The sequence below is a fragment of the Trachypithecus francoisi genome, unplaced genomic scaffold (genome assembly GCF_009764315.1).
Source record: "Trachypithecus francoisi isolate TF-2019V2 unplaced genomic scaffold, Tfra_2.0 Lachesis_group0, whole genome shotgun sequence".
Lineage (NCBI taxonomy): Eukaryota > Metazoa > Chordata > Mammalia > Primates > Cercopithecidae > Trachypithecus > Trachypithecus francoisi.
In genome coordinates this window covers 42,680,121-42,697,451 of record NW_022681453.1, presented here as the reverse complement: position 1 = coordinate 42,697,451, position 17,331 = coordinate 42,680,121, and positions in this window count along the sequence as shown.

Sequence of the window (17,331 nt, the reverse complement as noted above, 5' to 3'; positions counted from 1 at the left end):
GATTAAAAGTTGTGTCAATTTTTCTGAACTTCAGACTTATAGAAAGACCTGAATTTCTGTGATACCTTCTTTTAGATGACCAGAGGAATCTCAAACTGAAAATGGACTCATAACCTTCCTTGTCCCTGTACTTGGAGAACGTAAACCACCATTCATATCCTTGATAATCCCCCTCTATCTCAATCTCTCATCTTCACTTCACCACCAAATTATCATGATGATTTCGCATTCTGAATGGATATCGCATCTGCCCCCATTTTTTCATGTTCACTATCATCATTTTAATGCAAACCACCATCATGTCTGGCCTGAAATATGGAAATAGTTTGGTGCCTCCCATGTTAGTCCTCTCCAATCCATTCTCTACACCATAGCCAAATAGATCTTAAAAATCACATCTGCTCATACCACACCTAACTTGTAACTCTTCAAATCTTTTCTATTTTTCTTAAGGTAAACTTTAAATCTTTGACAAGGTTACAAGTGTGATGGCTTCTATGTCCTTCCCTCCTCCTTACTCACTCTGTTCCAGCCACACAGCCCCCTCTTCCTCCACCATGCAAAGCAGTTTCCCATGTTAAGTTCTTCTTTCCTGCTTTTCTTCTCCCTATATTATTCCATGGTTCAAGTGTGATCCATCCTTATACCTTCTCCTGGAAACCTGTATTTTCCCCTCATATTATTTGTGTCATGAGGACAAAAATTACATTTTGTTCATATTGCAGCCTTGGTATCTAGTCAGGTGCCTGGTGTAGGTGCTAAAAGAGTTGAATAAATGAGTGAGAACAGAAAAAGAAGGGGATAAGGATTTTTAGATCATTAGCTTCAAAGGTAGTGAGCTTTTTATGAAGTACACCAATTGTTTCTCTAAAGACTGAATGGGAAAAGTGATTAAATTTAAACTAGAGTAGTTTACACATGAAGAACTTAGCCAACAGGGACAAGCAAAAAAAAAAATTGTCAAAGATTTGATTAAGACATTCCCCTGCATATCTGTATTAATGCTGTCTTTGAACATCTTGAAAGCCAGTGATTATAGGAAAACATATGGTGGTGATAAAGTCTTGTGCTTTTATTTTGATGTCATATGTTTTGATATGAGACAACTTTCAAAATGTCATTGACGTGTTTGTCTAGTTGAGTCTGATACGCAGGCTTCCCAATTCCCTGGACCCTAATCTGGCTGTCACCACTTCTGCTTGCTTAAGGTGGAGTACTCTGGACTCAGGTGCACTTCAATTAATGATGAAGCTTCCATTTCGGATTTATTTCTAGTCTAAATAAACTAAGCCAAGTGTCTTGAAAACTTCAAAAATGCATAGTGCCTGGAAATCACTCCATGGCAGAAAGCTGCCATTATTGGAAAGTGCACACACAAGCATGCCCATTCCTTTCTTTAATCAAATGTAGTCCTAATTCTGTCTCTCCACCTGCCTCCTGATGGAGGAGTCTGACAGGTCTTGGGCCAAAGAGAGGTTCTTGTTCCTATCATGCCTTGCTGTTTAAAACCAATGGCAGTGGGGGCCAGGTGCGGTGGCTCAAGCCAGTAATCCTAGCACTTTGGGAGGCCAACGCAGGCAGATTGCCTGAGTTCAGGAGTTTGAGACCAGCCTGGCCAACATAGTGAAACCCTGTTTCTACTAAAGATACAAAAAAAAAAGAAGAAGAAAAGAAATTAACCGGGCATAGTGGTGCACACCTATAGTCCCAGCTACTCAGGAGGCCGAGGCAGGAGAATCGCTTGAACCTGGGAGGCAGAGGTTGCAGTGAGCTGCCGAGATCACACCTCCAGCCTGGACAACAGAGTGAGACTCTGTCTTAAAGAAAATAATGGCTGTGATCAATCAGTAAGGTTCTGGAGGCTGCAAACTGTGCCCGGCATTAACATCTGGGTGCTGAGTTGCTTGGTAGTCTGGGAGTGAGTTGGGAAGGAAAGGACTCACTTGTCTCAGTGAAGTGGCTGTTTAACAATCTGTACAAAAGTCTTTTCATATGTAGACAAACAGCATAGACATTGTTGTAAGCAAAATATCAGTTCTGACCCAGACTATTTCTTGTAATTGCTTGATCCATAACAAGTTTTGTTGGCAGAACTGCTGTTGTTTGTTTAGAACATTTTACTTTGAATATTTTAATTTAAAGTCTATTTTGAAGTTTTGATCTAATTTTATCCATTTGGTAATGACAAAATAGATATTATCTTTTATATCATTAGCTCTCAGTGTGTGGTCTCCAGACCAGCAGTATCCATATCACCCTGAAACTTGGTAGAAACAATAATGTAAATTTTCTGTTTATATCTAGAAGTACTGGGGTGGGGCCCAGACATCTGTTTTAAGAAATCCTCCTGGTGGTTTGGATGCACCCTCAGCTTTAGAGTCACTGCATTAGCTCATCAGTTCACTCCACACGTGTCAGAATATCAGCACTTCTGACAGTGTTAGAGCCACGCAGGTGGTTGTGAGTTACATGGCTACTGAGTGATCAGTGGGCTCAAGCACCAGCCAGTAACTTATTCTTGAGCATTTACCTCCCAGCAGGCAACTCAAATGCATGGCTCAAAAACATCACAAATGATATGTGTCCTAGACATTCACAGTCACTGCTAATTATCAAAATCATAAAATGTAAACCTGTGAATGTCAGTAGTCTACTGTATTTATAGAAAGCATTAAATCTAAAGTGGTAAAAATGATTTTAAAGGCTGAATAATTAATAGGACCTGGATTTACATTCCTTTACTCGCATTTGATTTAATTTTTAAAAAATGAATTTTTTTGAAAGCAGGTAAAATGGTGCTGCTATTTTTAAAGAAACTCTAGAAGTCAGATTATCATTCTACCTGGGAAGGACGTATCTATAAAAAAAATCTGGGTCACTATATTGTCCTTAAAAAGAGCTTACTTGAAAAATTATAGTTAGAATATAAAGATTAGATTCCAAATCCTTTTCAAAGGAAAAAGATACATATAGTTTTTCAGGTCATTTCTGAATTCAGTGAGACTTCAATCATCTCTCTATCAATAGGGGTCCCCAATTCAAACATCACCCCATGCAGCAAAGAAATGTTCTGAGTGTTTTACTGGTTCTTACCCAAGCTCAAATTTTTTTTGAAATACTCTTATTACATATTCATTTCTCTTCTTGAAAGATATATTCTGATTATATAAAATCTGCTCTTTAGTTTATGGATAGGAATTATAGTTCAGCAATAAAAATAAAAAGTTCAAGAGTAGAGGTCCAAGCCTATAACGGTTCATAGAAAAACAAACATTGACAAAGTACTGGATAAATATTCTCATCTGGAAGTATTAATCACAGCTCCAATTACACAATGGGAGTGAAAACTCTTGAGTATTTATTTTAAAAGCCTTTGTTCCTTTATGCAATTTTCTTCTTAATTATAAATGTGTTCTCCTCTATTTTGTTATGTTTAGGTGCATTTATATCTCTAGGCCTTTATCCACATTTTGCTTTCTTACAGGGAACACAGTGTGCTTCATTTTCCACTTTTGTATAGCTTCCATTATTGCTTCTAACTCTAGAAGTCCAATTCTACTTCTGCAAGCAGCCATTGCTCCTGTGGTCAGCCTGTGATGTTTGTGGTAGGAGCTCTGAAAACTGTTGTCTGCTCAGAGCCTCATTATCTATAGAAAATTGTACCATCCTCCTTTCGTGTGTTTTTATACTACTATCATTCTAAGACCTGGCCTACCCTGTGGTTGTACAGATTGGATAAGGAACAAGAGTGAAATATGGCTGAGTTCCCCCTCCAAGCTCTCACCCTAGAAGTGAACTGTGGTGTTCTGGAGGAAGAGAAACATTTAAAATACATCTACACCGAGTATGTGCCTCCTTGTAATTATCTGTTCCGTGGTGTATTAAGCCATTCTTTCATAAAGAAATACCCAAGACTGAGTGATTTGTAAAGATTTAATTGACTCATGGTTCTGCAGACTGTACAGGAACATAGCAGCATCTGCTCAGCTTCTGAGGAGGCCTCAGGAGACTTTCAATCATGGCAGAAGGCAAACGGGGAGCAGCTGTCTCACATGGCAAAAGCAGGAGCAAGAGCGAGGTGGGGATGGTGCCACACACTTTTAAATAACCAGATCTGATAGGAACTCACTATCATGAGGACACCACCAATTGGATGGTGCTAAACCATTCATCAGAAATCTGCCCCCACAATTTCATCGCCTCCCATAAGGCCCCACTTCCAACATGCAGGAATACATTTCAACATGATATTTGGGTAGGGACAGCTATCCAAACTAAATCACATGAATAGTACCTTTTTATTTTTCACACAACCAAATGAGCCTTGCTCCCAGAGTTGCTGGTGCTCCTGTCCCTGGTTTAAAGGCGAGCTCATGTTTGAAGCAGGATAAATCAGTGCCCTTGTTTTGATGCCAAATGTGGGAAGAAAATACTTATTGAATACATTCAACGTGCTAGAGATTGCATTTGATGTTTTAAATAATTTTCTTATTATCATTCCTAAGTTTTAGAGGAGGTAAGTAAGGTTCAGTTCAATATTTGGTCCAAGATCTTTGTGTTAAAGCATACAAAACAGGGATTTATGGCTCTCAGATCAGTGTTCTGTGTTCCTCACACATTGTAACTGTGATCTGGCTATGGTATTTGCCATTTTGTTATTTCTGGGTACAAGTCTCCAAACAATGTTTGTTCTCCAAACAAACCAATTGATGAGAGATTTTGTTGTAAGATTATAAAACGTGTGTTTGAGTTACAACTAGTACATTTACCTTAATGCTGCTGCTGTCAACTCACCATTGAAGATAAAATGTAGCTTACTCATAGATTTATGATTATTTAGTCTACTATTTAATAAAATTAGAGGTGACTACATAAGTTAGCATTCAGCTTTAGCTGCTTATCACAAGAACAAAAATAAAAGTGACAAAGCAAAATAATTTTTCTCCCTCGCATAAAGCATTTAGCGTTAGGAAGTCCAAGTGTGATCTGGTAGTTCTAGAAAATGTATAGGGACCTAAGACCTTCCTATCCTGCTGTTGGTCACCTCATGGTCCGAGATGGTTTGTTAGAGTCTTATCTATCCGCATTCCAGGCCACAGGAAGGAGGAAGAGGATCGGGGGGAACTTGCTCTTACTTTTAGAGAGTTTCCATCAGGGACATATGAATAACACTTTCACTTCAATTAGAACTTGGTCACATGACCACATCTAGCTATAAAAGAGGCTGGAAAATATACTCCTTCAGTTGGGTTGTCATGTATCCAATTAAAAATTGGTGTTCTTATAAAGAAAGAAGGACAGACTAGATCATGAAAGGCACCTGATAGGCTCTAAACAATGCTGTTTTGTTGGAGGCTCACCTGAGCTGGGAAAGGAAACTAAACTGCCAGATATTGGGAGAAGCTGATTCTCAAGCCAAAAATGGAAGAGGTAAGCAGGTAATCACTAATTGCCATGGTATAACAAAGAGTGTAAGACAGGAGAAGGCGCCAACTCATCCTGCTCCATTTTCCTCTCTTTCTTCTGTGGAATTGTTTATCTGTTGAAGGTCAGATGTATCAGTATAGACTTGGGAGTTGTGTCACTGTTGAGGGAGCACTGAACAAAAGATTCCAGCAGTTTTGTAGACCCCGAAGTCAAGGAAGGCAGAGGAGGGCTAGGAGTAGAAAAGTACTTGGTACTGAGACTGATTGGGAAAAAGCGTCTTCAAGGTTCCCCCTCCACTACAGTAAGGAGGTCTTAGTAGAGACATCTGTTGAGAATCTCTGCCTAAGGCGTCAGGCAAGGAGACCTAGGAATGAGGTCTCTGGGCTAGTGATGTGAATATATTAAGAGCACGACTGGCCAGGGAACCTGAGTCCTTGATTGCAACTCTCATTGGAGACCCCAGTGCACTGGCTGTACACCACATCGGGGTAGGAAGGGCAGCTTTGCCCCCGAACTCTGTCCAGGTAAAGTCTCTGTAATTGCTTATGGTAGGGCCTGAAGATTGCCATTTAGGATTGCAAACAGGAGCCTGACTTCACTAGCTCGTGTTTTCTTACAGTTTCTCCCACCTCTAGTATTCAACCATGTGAACTGAAAGCTGCACTCTAATACATAACCCCTTGAGTTTTCTTCTTAGTTTTTTAAATGTCATTTTATTTGCCTGCTAGGAAAACTTAACCATTTTAGTAGGGAGGAATGGTCTTTTTGTCAGTTTCACCAAAACATCGCTTTATTTTGTATCCCATTGGTTTCTGTACTTAGTTATGCATTCAATATCTACCACTGATGTTTTGTATGAATATGGTAAACACGGATCTGCTGTGTTGCAGTGTCTAGCACAGGAACCTTCCTTTCCTCCTTATTTCCCAGAGGCAGGCCCTTTCAGTCTCCTCTGTTGGAGATAGGCACCCTTTTCTATTATAGTGTGGGGCATGCGTTACGCGCCCCAAAAATAATTGTTGATTTATACAAAGATATCTCATTTTTAAAGCAAAAAGAAGCTGAAATTCCAAACGGCAGTAAAAGAAAGTGATGTAAAACATTAACATACATGTAAAAGTGTTAACAACAGTGCTGTAATAGGAATCCAGAGAATGAATAAGAACTTTTCTCGGGACCGTGGCAGAGATATGAAGCATTGGGTTGCCCATAGAAGGATACAAAGGCATAGTTTTCATTGTTCATTGTCGTTTCTTCCCTTTGTACGCGGCAGGTGAATATACAGAAAGAAAACCGGCCGGGCGTGGTGGCTCACATCTGTAATCCCAGCACTTTGGGAGGCTGAGGCGGGTGGATCACGAGGTCAGGAGATCGAGACCATCCTGGCTAACACGGTGAAACCCCATCTCTGCTAAAAATACAAAAAACTAGCCGGGGAAGGTGGCGGGTTCCTGTAGTCCCAGCTACTCGGAAGGCTGAGGCAGGAGAATGGTGTGAACCCAGGAGGGGGAGCTTGCAGTGAGCTGAGATCACGCCACTGCACTCCAGCCTGGGTGACAGAGCGAGACTCCGTCTCAAAAAGAAAAAAAACAAGAAAGAAAGAAAAGAAAACCAACACAAGAGGATAGTCAGATATGAGAAGAAAGGGGAAGGAGGAAACGATGGTGAAGGCTGCTGTGGTCTGAATTTCTAAGTTGAACTCCTTATTCCTAATATGATGGTATTAGGAGGTGGGGCTTTGGAAGGTGACCAGGTCATAAGGGCGAAATCCCCTTGATTAGGATTAGTGACCTTATAAAAGAAGCCCTGGAGAGACCCCTCACCCTTTCCACCATGTGAGGACGCAGACAGAGACATCGTCTCTTAGCCAGGTAGTAGGCCCTCACCAGACACAGAATCTGACTTGATCTTGGACTTTCAACTTTCTAGAACTGTAAGAAATAAATTTCTGTTCCTTATAAGCTACACAATTTGTGGTATTTTATTATAGCAGTCTGAGTGGACTAAGACAAACATTTTTCAAGCTGCATATAGAAGATGTTGATTTAGCTAATGTGGAGTTCTGACTCTGCTGCCAATCATTGCTATGCATATCATTGACCAAAAAGGAAAACCACTAAAAGAAGGAATTTTCTTGTAGAATGGAGATATAGACTGTGAAACTGGTGTTAAGCATGCTAGATTTTAGGTAAACATGTATGTAATGAAAATCCAGGAAGCAGTTTGAGATGTGTGTTAAAATTAAGAGGGCACAGGTCTAGAGATGTTGATTTGGGTCATTATTCAATTAATGTTTATCATTAAATCATTAAACACACATACACAATAAAATAACAACCATCACAAATACAAAAGCAGATAAAAATCACTGAGGGGGAAATATACTAATGAGGTTTTATCTAACTCCACATTGAAAAGCAAAAGCATATACCGCTTAATAATAATGGTGAGGCCGGGCGCGGTGGCTCAAGCCTGTAATCCCAGCACTTTGGGAGGCCGAGACGGGGGGATCACGAGGTCAGGAGATCGAGGCCATCCTGGCTAACACGGTGAAACCCCGTCTCCACTAAAAAATACAAAAATCTAGCCGGGCGAGGTGGCGGGCGCCTGTAGTCCCAGCTACTCCGGAGGCTGAGGCAGGAGAATGGCCTGAATCGGGAGGCGGAGCTTGCAGTGAGCTGAGATCCGGCCACTGCACTCCAGCCTGGGCGACAGAGCGAGACTCCGTCTCAAAAAAATAAATAAATAAATAAATAAATAAATAAATAAATAAATAAATAATGGTGAACACCATAGAGATGCTATCTCTTAAGAATTCCAGAATAATACTTAGTCTACAAAGTGCTGCACTTAGATTATGACTTATAAATATACTTTGATTTTAGCATTCAGTCACATGAAAATCTGACTTGATATTATACCCTGAAGAAGAGTCCATTTCCAAAATAAGAGCAATATAGGTTAGAAAACATAATCTATTATTTGGAATTAATAAAAATCAGGAAAAGAGGGGTATAGGCAGGGAAATATATTTGGGACTGACTGTATTTCACTTTCTTGTTAAAGAGACTATTTTGCATTGGAGAATGCTTGAGGTTGGCTGATTTAAAAGGGTAAAAATAGAGCCTGAGTATGGTGGCTCATGCCTGTAATCCCAGCACTTTGGGAGGCTGATGGTGGGGCAGATGATGAGGTCAGGAGTTCAAGACCAGCCTGAGCAACATGATGAAAACCCGTCTCTACTGAAAATACAAAAAGTAGACAGGTGTGGTGGCATGTGCCTGTAATCACAGCTACTCTGGAGGCTGAGGCAGGAGAATCACTTGAACCCAGGAGGTGGAGGTTGCAGTGAGCCAAGATCGTGCCGCTACACTCCCACCTGGGTGACAGAGCAAGACTCCATCTCAAAAAAAAAAAAAAAAAAGAATTGAAAAGTACTCTGTTTCTTTGTAAAATAATATAATATATTTTTCCCTTGACCATCCTATTGCTTAAGAATAAACAGACTTATACAGACTTATGTATTTCTTTCAATAAAATATCAAGTTTGCTTCATAAAAGATGTTTCAACTTTTTAATCATATATTAAACTAGTGATAGATTCAGCTTGTATCAGTCTAGGTCATTGTGTCCCTGGGAAGCATCAGCTTCTGCACCTGGATATGCACCAAGATGATGCTATTCTCTTACTGCTGAACTGTTGTATCCCTTGGGGTCAGAAGAATTTATAGCCCAAATCATCTAAGTGTTATCACTGCCCCCCATAAATCATAAGCTTTGACCACTCTGAATCTAGGAACAATGCATATCGTTTTATTTTTCTTTTTGGAATTTGGGTTGCTCACTCTATAGCACAGGTGTAATTTATGTGTATTTGTGGTACACTGCTACATCTTGAGTTCAAAACTCTTCTTGTTTATCTTCTCTTTCTCCTTAAAATTCATCCTTTAGGGTTTTCATCAGAAGGGGCAAATGAAATGTACAAATTAGAAAATTATCTTGCTTTCTGTAGACAAACTCATTTGCCAGTCTTTCATAGAAAGATCTTATTGTATTTAGGATATGTATTTAGGATATGATTACCTTTCTAGAAATAAAGGGTATAGAAAGACTGGTGATAGAAAGCCTTTCTTTATGCTCTCTCTTTAATTTCTCTTCAACTGCACAATGCTCTTTCAGGCACCAGATCCCAATCATTCATTAATATCTCTTCTCAGGGTTGGATCTTATCAGTATCTGATATGGTTTGACTGTGTCCCCACCCAAAACTAATCTTGAATTGTAGCTCCCATAATCCCCACATGTTGTGGGAGGGACCTGTTGGGAGGTAATTGAATCATGGGAGCAGGTTTTTCCCACGTTATTTTCATGATAGTGAATAAGTCTCATGAGATCTGATGGTTTTATATAGGACAGTTCACCTGCACGTGCTCTCTTGCCCCCTGCCTTGTAAGATGTGCCTTTGCTCCTCCTTTGACTTCCACCATGTTTTGAGGCCTCCTCAGCTATGTGGAACTGTGAGTCTGTTAAATCTCTTTTTCTTTATAAGTTAGCCAGTTTGGGGAATTTCTTCATAGCAGTATGATAATGAGCTAATACAGTATCATATCTATTGTTCATTGAAGTTAAGATGTAAACTCTTCTAAGTCTATTTACATTTTTAAGCTTTGTCTTCAAAGTAAAATGAAAATTTGGCTTCTCACATGGGAATTTGTGGATTATAAATCTGATTTTATGGTAGTATTATAAACATAGTTTTGGTACAAGAGAAAGGTAACAGTACTGCCCACAGGACAGTTTAGATCTTCTCTCCTTTCCAAACATCTTATGAAAATAAAAGGGAACTTTAAATGTTTCTTCTTTGACTTTCTCAAATAGCATCTGTTTCTGAAAAATGGACATTTCCAGTGTCAGAGAGTTAAAACTGCCTGTCAACAACTTTTGAACAGTTAACTACCACAGTGATCCCACGTGTACAAAGCATCCTGTCTTGTAATTATTAGAATATGAAGAAGGAGGGATTCATATACATCAGCACAGATTGATTTATTTTTAAAATAAATAGTACTTGACTACTTAAGGGGGAAAGCAAAGTTAGACCCCCCACTTCATAAAATGCGTCTAAATAAACCATAATATAATGCTAAATTATTAAGTATATATTATAATAGATATATATAATACTGAGTCATAAAAGAATAAGAAGAAAATAACATATGAAAAGAGAGGTTTTCTGAGTAGAAAAGCAAAGAAAGAAGCATAAAGGAAAAAATATATATATTTGGAGAAAGGTTAACATCTATATGTGATCAATAATTAGACAAAAATGAGAACACTTGGGCACATGTATTATACAATAAAGTTAATATCTACAATGTATAAAGAATCCTTAGAGTGCAATAATAAAAAGGACGCATGATCCTATAAAAATAAGCCAAAGATATGAATTGAAGGCACTCACAGAACTAATCAATGTAAAAAGTAACAAGGCCAACTTCATTAATATTCAGAGAAATACATTTTAAAAAAGAAAATTGCAATTTTTTACCTATCAGATTGATCAGTGCTTTCTTTTATCTGGTGCTTAAACAAAGAAAAAATGATCTATTTCAGCCAAGTAGAAATAGCTGTGTTGGATTTCTAGAAAGATAATATGTTGACTTCCTTCAACATATTCTTTCTAAAATGAATTTTAAAGGGCACATTTATCCATATTTAATGAAAGTGTCCAAATATTAAAAAATAGAATAATACAGTAAGGTCCCTAGTACTCAGCAACTAGATTCAACATTTGTCAAGATTCTAAGGCAATTTTGATCAATTTTTTTTTTTTTTTTACTTTATAACCTAATCTTAGATATAATGCAGATATATAGTATATTGCAAAAGACTTATGTGCAAATGACTTGGCCCTGCACTTCAACTTCTGGGATATTATTCTAAGATAATCTGGAATTTGAATATTGATTTATGTTCCAGATGTTAAAAACAATTGAAAATAGACTAAAAGTTTACTTTTTCTAAATGAATATTTATGCTATTCATAAAATCAGGCAGAGATGAGTTGCTCTGCTTAATCAAAGAGTTGGGACTCAGTCCAAATCATTAGACTCCAATAGCCCTGCTCTTTTCACAACTTTTCCTAAAAACTAACAGGTATTGGCTCAGTGATTTCATACTTGGATTCATATCTTATGAAAGCTCTGAGGTTGATGCTACGGTTGCCCCTATTTCTCAGACAAGGATGAATAAATGGCTCAATGCTAACACACTGAAGTCACTAGCATCTGGGCACCCAGCCTCCAGTGCTTCCATGTTAAAGTACTAAGCCAATTACTGCTATGCCAAAATAAGAAAATAGAACTGCTTAAAAAATGGAATAAATAAAGCATGAATCCAGAATGATGAATTCTGACAACGTGTCTATTATTTAACTAGCTTTGTGTTGTTTTTTTCAAAAAGGCATTTATTTTTCTTTTTAATTTGATTTTCATGTTGTCTAACTAAAGCACATGACCTACACACATTTGGGAAGAGCCTGATCTGTAGAAAAAAAATATATTTCAGTTCTTGCGTAGGACTGAACTTTCATACAAGACTTTTTCTTGTTGTTGTTTATAAATTTTTATAATAAAATATAGTTAAAATATATCTTAAATATAGTTTAAAATAAAATATAAAAAATATAGTGGGAATTTTAATAATTACAAGATAGGATGCTTTGTACACATGGGATCACTGTGGTACCATTCAAAAGTTGTTGACAGGCAGTTTTAACTCTCTGATGCTGGAAATGTTCATTTTTCAGAAACATGCTATTTGAATAAAGTAAAAATAAAATAAAATAGTTATAGTTTTATAATAAAATATATTTTGTAATATAGTCATTTTATAATAAAATATAGTTTATATTAAAATAAAATATAGTTAATAAAATAAAATTTTAAAACCTTACAAAGCCAATGTATGCCTTAAAAATTATTGCACACCAACCATTTTGTAACTACCTCCATACTATGAAGTAGAATTTTGCCAACTCCCCGAAAGTGTTTTCCGTGTGTTCCTTCTCAATTATAACTTCTTCCTTCTCTCATAAGTAACCACTATCCTATCTTTATAGTAATAATTTTTATTAGTTTTTTAATCACTCAAATGTGCAACTGTAGGCACTTTAGTTTTAGTGTTGTCTATTTATTTTAATATGATACATCTTTTAAGTCTCTCTTAATCTGTAGTTATCTCTCCATTCTTTTTTTCTTACAATTTATCAGCATAATATTATTTTAAAAATCATCCTTCATAGGTGGTGACAGGCTTTGCCTGTAAATAAATTCAGCTGTTGAACATGAGTAGTTATTCTGTGTTCAAAGATGCATGAATTAAATCACCCTTTAAACCTCAACAAATAACTCTTCATTTCAGGTCCCCTAATGTGAATACTTCTCAATCTTCATTTATTTTAATGCTAATTTGGGGAGGAAAATTTCTTGGAAATTAAATTTTAAAGTTTATTACATCTTATGAAATAAAAGTGGTCGCATAGATAAAATAAGGCTATCGGGAGTCTTAATTACAGGTAGCAGAAGCTCACCTGTAATGGACAAAGGGATATTTGCTATAATGACCCAAGACTGTTTCAGAGAATCAAAAGCTTTAACTGAGTGGACATCAGTAGTAGAATGCTCTAGGCCAGTGCATCATGAATTAATTTGGCTGCAAATTATCTGAGGACTTTATGGAAATTTAGATTCTAATGCAACAGAGCTGGAGCAGGGCCAGAGATCCTGTCCTTCTGATGACCTCCAAGGTGAGGTCAATGCTATTGGCCCGTGAAATACTGTTTGAGTAATGAGAGACCACTCATCAACTATGTCCTTCTGAGTGATTTCATGTTTCTTTCTATGGATGCTTTCACTGTATTCACCCATCAAAAAGTGGGAGGAAATAAATGGTGTGGGAAGGAGGTAACACAATAGGTATCCTTTACTGAACCCCAAGATGGAAACCCCAAAGAAATTCTTTCTGTTGAACACAGAAACATGGGCTAAAACAATTACGAGGACTCCAGAGAAATCACACCTGGAAGTAATCAGACTTCCCCTTCTGGCTTCATCTACCATCTTGCCAATATCTTTATCCATACCCTCATCCCTAAATCTGCTCTGCAATTGTATGAAATGAAGTTCATAATAGCAATTAGAATCTGCCTTGAGGGAACAGATAAATCTATTCTGTTGCTTCCTCTGTAAATGGAATTATCATTCCTCAAATTTTGTGTATGAGATAGAAAGTTAAAAGCATGGAGCATCGTGGGCTGTCCTGGGTTTATTATTTAATCTTAACTCTGTCTCCCAATTAAGTTTGCATTGTTAAATGAAGTAACTCCCAGGCTTAGAAATTATCAAGCAGGTGTTTAAAAGACATCACTAAGCATTTCTGTTATAGTCTAATTAGTGTTCTAATACATTTTACAGTACAGTCATCATTATTTCTTCTTCATTAGTTGCTGATATATTGCATAATGCATCTTATTATAAAAATGTCCTTACACCAAGTTTGGGAAAATATGGCTACTCACAAGGAAAAAATGCTACAAATATGTATACTTTATTCTTATAAACATACAAATTCAAGATAAATATACAAAACAGCTTGTAATCCAGATAATATATATTTCTATATGACAAAATAAGCTTGTAAATATTTATGTTTATCCAGTTCTATTTACCCTGAATTGCAGAATGAATTTTATATAGTTAGAAGGATGAGCTGAAGTTACTGCCATCATTGTCAGGGAACTACTTAGTAATTAAAATGAGGTATTCACTTCTCCCCCACACACTCCCACCACCACACACATAGTTTGGCTGAACATTTTTATACAGATGGAAATCAGGTTACAGGAGGGTGAGCCCTGAAAAGGTGATATAGGGTGTATTAAACCAGAGGAGCCCGAGTCTGGTTGCTCTTGCCTGTAATCACAACACTTTAAGAGGCTGAGGTGGGTGGATTGTCTTGAGCCGAGGAGTTCTAGACTAGCCTGGGCAACTGGCTGGTCTAGAATTCCTGGGAGACCCTGTCTCTACAAAATATGAAAAATAAATTAGCCAGGCATGGTAGCACCCACCTGTGATCCCAGCTAGTCTAGAGGCTGGCCAGAAGGTCAAGACTGCAGTGAGCTGTGATGGTGCCACTGCACTCCAGCCTGGGTGATAAAGTAAGACCCTATCTCAAACAAAACAAAACAGGAAAAAAAGGAAGAAACAAGAAGCCACCCTATCATTTGGTTAAAGGGCTACTTGGAGGCTGGTGGTGTAGGTATGAACCTCAGATCCTTTATAGAACAGTCTGTGTAGTCACACTTCCTCTTTAACTTCTACTTGACTGTACTTGAGTTACACTTCCTCTACTTAACTTCTACTTGAGTTACTTGACTGTAGTATGTTGGTCAGCTAGGTCAATTTGGGAATAGCTCCTCTTTAAATGAAACAAAATCCATGCTCTCCAAGGTATAGCCTTTTTTAAAAAATCAGCAGATGGAGAAAAGATGTGGCAATGAGCAACCAACATAGGTTCCTAGCTCTGAGGTTTGCAGACTCCATTGGTTACCCTGAGACAATCAGTATTCTAGGTATGATACAGCTTCACAAGCTCGCTGTCTAATCCTCATTCCCAAGCCCCTAGTCTGTCTGCCTTTGGCATTGGCTGGAAGTGTGAAAAGCGAAGATAAAAATTCAAACGCAGCATGATTTAATGTAGTATTATATTTTGCATTAGATTAAACATTTTTATGGCTTTTCTTTAAATGGGGTTCATTGTTCTTATTATAAAAATAATAAAAGGTCATTGTAAACAGTTATGAGAAACCAAAAAGTATAAAGAAAATAAAAGCAATGTGTAATCTCAAAAAAAGTTTAACCATAACTAAGATATCCTCTAGCATATGTATTCTTAAAGGACAGAAGAGAGATATTATACTAAAAAAAAAAAAAATTCTCTCCTTAGGGAGAAATAAAATTTAAGTTAAAATTAATTAGAAATAATTTAAATTTAATATAAATTTCCTCCTGGTGCAATGTTGCTAGCAAAAAAAAAAATAAACAAAACAAAAAAACAAGTTGGAAAACACTGCCCTAGTACTAGTAGACACAAGTTTAAGAGCCAGAAGCTCAAATTGTAAATTCAGCAAATACTTGTTAAGCACCTGTCATGTTTGGTACAGAGTGCTGAGTACTTAAGAAAGTCTAAAAGAAAACAAATTTGTCCTTCTAAATTAGTTAGGATGTTTTGATTTTTCTTACATAACTCCAACAGAAAAATTGTTTGAATAAGTACATTTGTTACTGAACCTACTTGTAGAAGCCCAGTGATATGTCAGCTCTAGGTGTGGCAGTTTCCTTAGATCAATTATGTCACCAAAGACATGGAATGTTTCATCTTTCCCTTCTTTTATGATGGCTGATCATTCTAGTTCTGTAAATCCTGTTCTGCAACACAGATTAAGTAAATTGCAAAAATATGAATAGTCACAAGTTCATTTATCACAGTCAAGAAAGTTGAAGCCTGTGAGTTTTCGCTTTTTGTGATTGATCTCATGGTTGCTTGCTGCTGCCAAGATTTCAAACCTCATCTTTCCCACTGTCTCTTTCTTAGCAAAAAGACCTTTCCCCAAGCGCCAGCAGCCCCTCTCTTCATGCCATCTTAATCAGGAATGAGATCACACACCCTTCGCTTCATCAATTGTTAACAAAGAGAATGAAGTCTCCAAAACTGGATTAAACAAAACATCTCAGGTATATTCTCTCATTTTAACAGTTTTTAATTTTGTGTGTGCAGAGCTACTGGCTGAATTAACAAGTTTACATACAAAAAAATTATGTAAGGAAAACTATGAACTCACCAAATAAATGCTACATGTTTATGTTTATCATCCAGATAAATGATAATCAGCTGGAAATAACAAATGTTTTACATGACTCAGTATGGAAAGTGTTTGAAAAGAAACAAATTATGCAAGTAATAAGAATAAAGAGTATTCGAAAAAAAAAGTACCTGAATGCTGTGTATTTTTTATTTAGTTTGCTCTTTTTGCAGCTCATGAATGTGTTGTAATAAATGCTGAGACTCATAGTGTTAAGAATTGAATACATTATTCTTTATGAAAGTATTTTATTCCAAAATTGTACTCAGCTTATTTAAAAAAAGATTTTTGCAATAAAATTTTGACATGAAGATAAAATCAAATAAAATAAGAGTAAGGAGAGCCCATTTAAAGGAGGAAGAAAATTAATTTAACTGGAAAACTGAGTTTATTTAAAAGGAGCTAAAATTTTATTTTTAAACTTTCTTGCAGTGGATTACAGCAGTGTCTCATAAGGAAAGCATAGATGTTCATGTGGGGAAAGAAAATTCAAAGTTGGTAGGATTTCAAGGATGCTGAAGAGTACAAGCATTCTTATACACCAGTAACAGACAAGCAGAGAGCCAAGTCAGGAATGAACTTCCATTCACAATTGCTTCAAAGAGAATAAAATACCTAGGAATCCAGCTTACAAGGGATGTAAAGGACCTCTTCAAGGAGAACTACAAACCACTGCTCAGTGAAATCAAAGAGGACACAAACAAATGGAAGAACATACCATGCTCATGGATAGGAAGAATCAATATCGTGAAAATGGCCATACTGCCCAAGGTGATTTATAGATTCAATGCCATCCCCATCAAGCTACCAATGACTTTCTTCACAGAATTGGAAAAAACGGCTTTAAAGTTCATATGGAACCAAAAAAGAGCCCGCATTGCCAAGACAATCCTAGGTCAAAAGGACAAAGCTGGAGGCGTCACGCTACCTGACTTCAAACTATACTACAAGGCTACAGTAACCAAAACAGCATGGTACTGGTA